We start from the raw sequence: 7,074 nt of genomic DNA on the forward strand, positions 1-7,074 counted from the left end.
GGGTACAACGGAAGTTGAGGCCCTTTGGCCGCTTGAGTTTTGAGGAAGTGAAATCGGAAATTCCCTATGTGGGGTGGAGGGGAAATGTGGGGCAACAATGAAATCTTGTGGGAACCTAGGGGGAATTAAAAAACCCAAATACTTCTGCTTTCCTCTTAGGGTCACCACCAGTTAACCGGCTTTTACTCTGATCTGTGCCCCATCCCCTTACCAGTTCCTGGCTGTTGCATTAGGCTCATTCCCCCGCCATCGTTCCCTGCCACGTATAGGCCCCTGGCCCTGGCTGTCCAGGCCGGTGAGAATGTTCAGTGGGTGATGTCAGAACTTGGGGGGCTGATTGTTACATAACCAGAATGAGGATACCAAAGTGTAGGAGGGGGTCGGGGGTGAGGTGGTGGTGAGAAGTTCCTAGATGGATCTGAAATGCACCTAAGAACTCGAAAGCCTCATGTCCAACTTTCCGGCTTCTGGGAGATGTGGGAGCCTGGGAGGCTAGGTGCCTGTATCCGGGAAGAAAGCAGGCTGGCGGTGTAAAAGGGTGGAGGCAGGAACTCAGATCTGAGAAGAAGCAGAATATTAGGGACTCTGGGTCAAGTGGGAGCCAGAGAGGGCAAAATGGAAGGTTTGGTTGCCCACCCCTTGTAGGATAGGGCCTCAGTGCCTTCTGAAGAAGTAAAATGTTAAGTCCATTGCCTCCCACCCCACCCCTTTCCCTCCCTAATCATTGGAAAGTCCTGCCTGTAATCTTAGGTCTCTGACTTACTGCTTTTATTTGAGATTTCATGAGTGTTCTTTCATCAATCACAGTAAAACAGAAGCCCCAAGGGTCTTTTTTTTTTTTGGTGTCAAAAAAAGACATTGAGCCTCTTAGGGCTGTCACCAGAGGCTGAGTGCCAGCTGATGATCAGGAGCCTTGGGTGGGTCCAGTCCAGACTTCCTGGGCCAGCCTTAGAAGCCAAAGGACTTGCCTCCTCCATGGTGCTTTGAGGGGTCCACCCCGGAGATGCAACTTCCGGGCTGTTCCAGGGCAGAGCTCGGGGCTGAGGATCCTGAAAGAGTTGGTTGTTCAATGGCCTGAATGGGGCCACAGCGAGCTCCCCCTCGGCGGCATTCACATCGACCGGCGGTGGTTTATCACATCTCCCCAGAGCCCTCCGTGCTGGGAATAGCCCTCCCAATAAAATTGAAAAACAAAATGTTCCTGGGTTATTTATACATGAGACTCAGCCCGTGTTTGTTACATACGGCCGCTTGGCTTTCTCCAAGGAGCACAAAGGACTGGAAGAAGGCATCTCTCTCCCTCATGAGGCCCAAGTGGGCAGAGATCAGTTTTCCCAGTTTCACGGAGTTGGCGCTCAGGTCCTGGCCAGCTTCCTCATCTGGTAGTTCCCAGATTGTGAAAATGGCCTAATTTTCTTTGTGTGTGTGTGTGTGTGTGTTTTGAGTAGGGTAGATTCTATTTGGTGGGAGTTTTGTAAAACACGAATGAAGCATTTCACTTTGGGTGTCTCGGTTTCACTTTCTGTCTATCTTGAGGAAGAGTTCGACTCTTTTCCTTTTTCTCGGAAATGATGCCCCCCCCACCGGCCCCCAGCGTTTCCTTCTTTCAAATGCAGAAGCATACACCTGCAGTCCCAGAAATCGCTCTCAGCAGAAGGGGGTTACCTGCTTTCCCTCAAAGCTGGCCCCTCAGTCCCACAATGGCCTGGTCTAGAGAAGGGTCTGTACGAGGCTGGGAAAACCCAAAACCACATGGGTTTGTGTAGACACAGCTTTCCCTGCAGTCTGGAGGAACAGAATTGGCCAAGAGATGAATTTTGTCAAAACAAGGTCAAGAGATGGGGAGGGCCGTTCCTCTGCAGGCTGAAGTCTCCAGCGCTGACCACGAGCACATCCTCTGCACCCAATGAAGCCTCTCTCCTGAAGAGCACAGCAGTGCGTGTGGCCCTGGGGCTAGGGTCCTGGGGAGAGTTGCCGATCTGGAGGTGTGTCCAGTGGCAGGGATAGGCCCAGCTTGGAGGTGACAGGGTGTCAGGGCTGCTCAGGATCTCTGCTGTCAAATCTCAGCGAGAAAAGCCCAAGGCCCAGGGACGGTGAGTGCCTTGTTGCAAGTCACTCAGGCTGAATAAGAAGGTGGGCCTTTGGAATCTTAACATCGCCGCCCTCTGCACGCTCAAATCTGGAAGTTGCGAGGTTGGGCTGGTGGCAACGCAGAGGAAGGGAGTTTCAAGAACCTCTTTCCCAGCTAGGTGCGGGCTGGGGTTAACTCTGCCCTTAAGCTCTGCAGCCTGGGGGCCCAGCGTGCAGATGTACAAGGATGCTGTGTATACAGAACCACATAGCGCTTTGCAGAGCTGAGCCACAGAAGCCTCCGAGCACTTTTGGTAGTAACTCCACCCACCGCTGGGCTTCCAAGCTCCCCATCTTGCAGGGGCTGCCGGGGCTGGAGCGGCAGGCACCACCCCCGCGCTGCCCTCCAGGCCTTTGCTGTGGACGCATCGGGTTTGGGGACTTCGTGGGAATGAGTTTATTATTTGGCACATGGGAATTCTGCCTTTTACAATGATACCGTCGGGGTCCTTGGGCAGGGTCTTGGGGTCTCCTTACTCCATACTGATGGGAATGGTGGGCGTAGGAGGAGAAATGGCAGAAAGAGGCTCAGGTCAGCAGGGGACGTGGGGGATGCGAGGAGGCCGTCGGCCAGTTACGAGGCTGCCAGGGCTCAGTGGCGAGGTCAGAGACAAGATGGGACTTGGGAGTTCCGGTCCCAGCAGCCGGAGAGCACACGTGAGGGGCTCAGACGTTGCTGCCGGGGTGATCGCAGTGGTGGCCCCACCTGTGTGAGCGCAGGCCACCACCCTCTTCGCGTCCCCTCCAGGCACGCTTTTCTGCTGCAGCTGACTGTCCCTCACCATAGCCTGGAGCCCCTGTTCCCCCACAGCTGGGGGCTACCCTGAGCCTCCCCACTGGTCTCACAGGGCTCACGGGGAGCAGCACTTCCATGCCCAACAGTGTGTCATACTTGGCCACCAGGGCACAAGCCCAGCTCCTCCGGCCCAGCCCCTCACACCCATACACCTCAGTGCGGGTCAGACACGGTGCCCAAGGCCACCCTCCAGCCCCCTCTGCTGACCTACAGCTACCCCCTCCTTCCCCCACATCGGTCGCCACGCAAGTCCCACTGAGCTGGGTGGTCCACACAGCTGCCCCAGCTGACCTCCTCTGCCAGCAGTCAGCCTCTCACTTCCCTCTTGGCCCCGCTGGAACATTCCTCTGACCTGTGTTTTCTTCCTCCTGCCCTAAGTACAGGCAATGGGGATGGGTCATCTGGAAAGGGACTGGGGGGTGGGGAGATGAGATGAGGGCCGTGTCTGCCCAAGGTCCGCGTTTGCTCCCAGAAATACATGTTGGGGCTTCTCCAAGGGCAGGGATACAGCAGGACCCTTCCCAGAGCTGGCATCACGCCTCCATGTTCAGCTCTTCTAATCTGGCCTCCAGCCCGTCGGTTCCAAGACGGCTCCCTGAATCCCCTAAGATTCCCTGCTCTGGTCTACACACCTGGAAGAGGGCCTGTGAATGTGGCTATGGTGGTTTACTCTGTGATAGAGCGTGTTTGACAGCATAGCTGACTCTAGATAGGAGATTCTCCCAGTGGCCGGATCTAATCACATGAGTTCTTAAAAAGCAGACTCTTCTCTAGCCGGTGGCAGAAGAAGGACATCAGAAATTCAAAGCACAAGAAGGATTCAATGCTCCACTGTTGGCTTAAAGATGGAGGGGAGCCGCGTGGAAGGAACGTGGTGGCCTCTAGGAGCCAAGAGCTGACAACCAGCAAGAAATCCCAATCCCTGCTGATGGACGAGAATAAGCACGGAGGGAGACTCCCTCCACCCCTGAGCCTCCAGCTGAGAACTCAGCCCGGCCAACACCAGATTTCAGCATTCGAGACTCTGGATTTCTGTCCTACGGAAACATGAGCTAATAAATGGTTGTTCTAAGCCACTAACTTTGCAGTAATTTGTTGCGTGGCCATAGAAGACGACCGCAGCAATGGATTTGTCTTTTGGTCAATTGACAATTTATTTGACTGGCAACGCCTCGCAGCCGTTCAACCGGCGAAGAGGAGAAAATGGAAAGGAACAAATGTGGTCGTGGAGTCGATAACTGAAAAAGCAGGGCACCTGGGTGGCTCAGTCGGTTTAGTGTCCGACTTCAGCTCAGGTTGTGATCTCACAGTCCATGGGTTCGAGCCCCATGTTGGGCTCTGTGCTGACAACTCAGGATGGGGAGCCTGCTCCAGATTCTGTGTCTCCCTCCCTCTCTGCCCCTCCCCTGCACACATCTGTGTGTGTGTCTCTCTCTCTCAAAAGTAAATAAACATTAAAAAAAAAAACTGAAAAAGCAGATTTCAAGACTGTATACACACAGTGGCCTGGCTCAACACACACACACACACACACACACACACACACACACACACACGAGTTTCTCAACTGGAGGTGATTTTACTCCCCAGGAAACCTCTGGCAGTGTCTGGAGATGTTGCTGGTGGTTGCAACTTGGGAGAACATTGCTGGCATCTAGCAGGCAGAGGTCAGGGATCCTGCAATGCACCAGACAGCCCCCAACAGAGAATTATCTGGCTCCAAATGTCAATAAAAGGTTGAGAGGCACCTGGGTGGCTCAGTCGATTAAATATCCAACTGTGGCTCTGGTCACGATCTCGCGGTTCGTGGGTTCGAGCCCCGCATCGGGCTCTGTGCTGACAGCTCAGAGCCTGGAGGCTGCCTCTGAGTCTGTCTCTCTCTCTCTGTCCCTCCCCTGCTCACACTCTGTCTCACTCTGTCTCTCTCTCTCTCTCTCAAAAATAAATAAACGTTAAAAAAATTTTTTTTAAATGTCACTAAAAGGTTGAGACACACACACTCAAACCCAACAACTATCGAGAGGCAGTGTAGCATAAGGGCCAAGTACAAGGTCATATTCAAGTCCTACCGAACTATGTGATCTTTAGCAAGATTCGAGATCTCTGGGAGCGGCTGTAAAATGGGGCTAAGGAAAGCACCCGCCTTCTAGGGCTAAGTGAGTTAATGTACAGAGTGCATAGAACAACACAGTCTGCTAACTTGAGTGATTACAGGATATGTCTACAGGGCTACTCTTGCATCATCGGAGCTGGGGCAATTTTTGTTTACTTTCCTATATTGCCAACATTTCACATAATGGACATATTGGATTTTCTTTTTTTTAATTTTTGTTTTACATTTATTTATTTTTGAGAAACAGACAAAGTGTGAGCGGGGGAGGGGCAGAGAGAGAAGGAGACACAGAATCTGAAGCAGGCTCCAGGCTCTGAGCAAGCGGTCAGCACAGAGCCTGATGCGGGGCTGGAACCCACAAACTGTGAGATCGTGACCTGAGCCGAAGTCGGATGCTCAACCGACTGAGCCACCCAGGCGCCCCCTTTGATTTTCTTAATTGGGGGCAAGTGGGGGGAAAAAACCCGAGGGGGCATACTACAAAACAACTGGCCTGTACTCTTCAAAAATGTCAAGGTCTTGAAAACCAAAGCAAGGTCGAAGACAACTGCAGACTGAAGAAAGCTGAAGGGACCAGGCGACCACAGGTGAGGTGTGATCCCCGTTTATTGGGACAACGGGAGACATTTGAAAGGGGATGACACGTACGATCACAGTATTGCGTCATTGTCACCGGGCCTCAATTTGGTAACTGTACTGTGGTTGTGTAAAGAGATGTCATGGGGGGGGGTACGTGTTGAAATATTTAAGGGTGAAGGGTCATAACGTACGTAACCTACTCTCAAATGGTTCCGAAAACATTCAGGCGTGCGAGAGAAAGAGAAAGAGAAAGCAAACGTGGCAAAATGTTAAGTATCGGTGAATCCGGGCGAAGGGTGTAAGGGTGTTCATTGTGCTTTTCTCGCACCTTTTCTGAAGGTTTCATGATTGTCAACAACAAACCAAAAAAACCCGCCTGTAACCAGGCGCTCCTCCTTCAGACCACTGTGCAGCCTGGTCCAGCGTTGTATTTGCTGCCCCGTGCGTGACCCAGCAGTACTAAGTCCGTTTATAGTAAGAAGGACAACCCGGCTTTTCTATTCATACAGCGGAATGCGGCACAGCAGCGAACGGATGGAAACACACTATGGCTCCAGCAACCACGCGGACACAGACGAACCCAGCAGCCGGGTCCACTTAAAGAATAAACACACAACAACACAAACCCAGGCGAAAGGAACCCATATTGTTTTCCGCTGTGTACCTGGGTGGTGAACTGGAAGTGATTATCTTACAGGGCGGCACTGTGCTTACCTGGGGGGGGGGGGTCACCCGGAAGGACGCATATAGGGGTGCTCGGCGGCACAGATTTTCTTCCTTGAGTGGTAGTTACACAGGGACTTACTTTTAATGAGACAAATATACACTATACATTTATGTGCTTTTTAAATTTTTTAATGTTTACTTATTTTTGAGAGAGAGAGGAGAAAAGAGAGAGAGGGAGACACAGAATCCGAAGCAGGCTTCAGGCTCCGAGGTGTCAGCACAGAGCCCGGTGCGGGGCTCGAACTCAAGAACAGTGAGTTCATGACCTGAGCCGAAGTCAGACGTTTAACCACCTGAGCCACCCAGGCACCCCTAAATTTATGTTTTATACACAAAAAGCAGCCGTAAAAGCCCCATCAAGGGGCACCTGAGTGGCTCAGTCGGTTAAGCCTCTGACTTTTGATTTCGGCTCAGGTCACGATCTCACAGTTGGTGAGATCGAGCCCCTTGTCCGGCTCTGTGCTGACAGCGCAGAGCCTGCTTGCGATTCTCTCTCTCCCCCTCTCTCTCTACCCCTTCCCCACTTGCGTTCTCTCTCAAAATAAATAGATACACGTTAAAAAAAAAAAAAGTCCCTAAGGAATCCCACTTTGTGCCAGGTGCGCACTGAGTGCCTGGGACCCGCCACTGTGTTAAGGGAGCTGACATCTGTAAGGACCTGGGGGGGGTGCCCTTGGGGGGCTGCTCAGAGAAGGGCTGGGAGGAGTCCCTGAGCTGGGGAGGAGGTGGG

General features: G+C 52.6%; 1 long non-coding RNA gene across 1 annotated transcript; it reads left to right on the forward strand.

The window, feature by feature from the left end:
- Nucleotides 1-5,433: 5,433 nt before the first annotated feature.
- LOC115525082 lies at nucleotides 5,434-6,247 on the forward strand. Its single transcript, XR_003972293.1, has 2 exons — nucleotides 5,434-5,626; nucleotides 5,958-6,247. It is a non-coding gene; the product is annotated as an uncharacterized LOC115525082 (long non-coding RNA).
- The last annotated feature ends 827 nt before the right edge of the window (nucleotides 6,248-7,074 follow it).

Source organism: Lynx canadensis, chromosome D1, assembly GCF_007474595.2.
Source record: "Lynx canadensis isolate LIC74 chromosome D1, mLynCan4.pri.v2, whole genome shotgun sequence".
Lineage (NCBI taxonomy): Eukaryota > Metazoa > Chordata > Mammalia > Carnivora > Felidae > Lynx > Lynx canadensis.